Genomic DNA, 2,120 nt, shown 5'->3' with positions numbered 1-2,120 from the left:
GCCTCGGCCTCCCGAAGTGCTGGGATTACAGGCGTGAGCCACCGTGCCTGGCCTAAGTTTTATATTTTTAGTAGAGACAGGGTTTCAATATGTTGGACAGAATGGTCTCAATCTCTTGACCTCGTGATCCGCCTGCCTCAGCCTCCCAAAAGTTGACTTTTAACCATAGCCCTCCTCTTTAAGAAGTCCTTTTAAATCTCTTATTACCTGACCTTGGCCACACCAAATGGACAATACTTCAATATTTCTAGCTTTTGAACTCATGGAGGAGCAGAGAATACGGTGATTTTTACCATGACTCTTGACATGGTGGAGGAAAGACCTGAGACGCCCCTCACTGTCATGCATCTTGGGGACTCTGAGGTTTGTGAGCTTGCAAGGTGGCTATTAGAGCCTCTGCCTTCTTCTTGTATTTCCTTTCTCTTTTCTGGACTTCCTCCTGGTCCCTATTGTAAAAGACTGAGGTGGCCACTTTCAGGAGGTTCTCTAAAGTACCATCTTGTCCTATAACCTGTTTCTGTAGCTTCCTCCTGATATCAGGGGCCACCTGTGTGATAAACTTATCCTTTAGGATTAGCTGTCCCTCGACTGAATCAGGAGCTAGAGAGATGTGTTTTACCAAGGCCCGTCTTAGCCTTTTCAGGAAGGCAGTGGGATTCTCATCTAATACCTGGTCTATCATGGCGATCTTGGAGGAATTGAGAGGCTTAGTCCCGGTTTTTCATAAGCCCTCCAGTATGCACACGTGAACGTGTTTCCTCCTCCATTCTCCCATTTCATCATTAGGGCCCCATTCAGGGTCCTCCAGTGGTGCTGCTATTTTTCCAATCATATAAATCTCATTCTCTTGCCTGACCCTATATAAGATACAAAGTTCATCCCCCAAATTCTCTACCACTTGCAGGGTGGCCTGCTTTTCAGTGGTGGTCAAGGATTGATTCAAAAGTAACATGACATCCTTCCAGGACAGCTCAAATATTTTGATTAAGTTCTGGAAAGCCTCTATATCCCTGTCAGGGCTGCCTGAAAACTTGCCAAGATCCCCCTTAATTCGCCTTAAGTCTTGTAGAGAAAAGGGGACCTGTACCTTTAAGTCTTGTAGAGAAAAGGGGCCATATTCACCAGGCATCTGTTGTAGGGGCATTTGAGACTGGAACCTGCCTAAAATGAGGATTCCTAGGCTGCGGCAAGCTTCAGAGAGAACCTGGATAGGGAGGAGCAGAGGGGGTTGATTCTCCTGCTGGAGGTACTTCTGGGGTTTGCTTCCCTGGAATTGCCCCTTGCAGCTTCTCCTGAGATGGCCGGTAGGAGGGCTGAATCAATCCTACAACATCAGAAAAGTCTGGGTTACCCTGCAAGGCAAAGAAGGCCTGCACATATGGGGACATGGACCATCTTCTCCTGCATTTACAGAAAGGCTTCCTTCCTGAGGCCATGCTTCTTTTCTGTGCCTCAAGGTGCTTGGCACTAAGTTGTCACCCAAGGAAACAACAAGAACATTTTTACTACAAATTTATGTACAGATACGAAGGCACACTTGGCTTCTGTGCTACTCTTAACCTTCTATTTTAGACTTTTGATGACTAAGCCAAATGCTCATTCAATCCAGTAATATCTCTGGTTTGCAACAACATCCTTAAAATTTTTTTTTTTTGAGACCGAGTCCTGCTCTGTCACTCGGGCTGGAATGCAATGCCGCAATCTCAGCTCACTGCAACCTTTGCCTCCCGGGTTCAAGCGATTCTCTTGCCTCAGCCTTCTGAGTAGCTGGGATTACAGGCACCACCATGCTGGGCTAATTTTTTTGTATTTGTAGTAGAGATGGGGTTTTGCCGTGCTGGCCAGGCTGGTCTTGAACTCCTGACCTCAGGTGATCCACCCACCTCAGCCTCCCAAAGTGCTGGCACAGGTGTGAGCCACTGCACCTGGCAACATCCTTAACATTTAACATTGTACATAAAGAAGAAATAGGAACCTTGACATCCTGAAAGAAAGAACAATAGGAAAGACTGGAGGTCCTAGTGCTGACACTGTAACAGGTGGTCAGGGACTGGAGTTAATCCAGGGGCCTTTGAATTAGGCCAAGGGGTAGCCTTGGTCAGATACCCTCAGTTGCCTCA

The sequence above is a fragment of the Mandrillus leucophaeus genome, unplaced genomic scaffold, assembly GCF_000951045.1.
Source record: "Mandrillus leucophaeus isolate KB7577 unplaced genomic scaffold, Mleu.le_1.0 Scaffold153, whole genome shotgun sequence".
Lineage (NCBI taxonomy): Eukaryota > Metazoa > Chordata > Mammalia > Primates > Cercopithecidae > Mandrillus > Mandrillus leucophaeus.
This window is presented reverse-complemented; position numbering follows the sequence as displayed.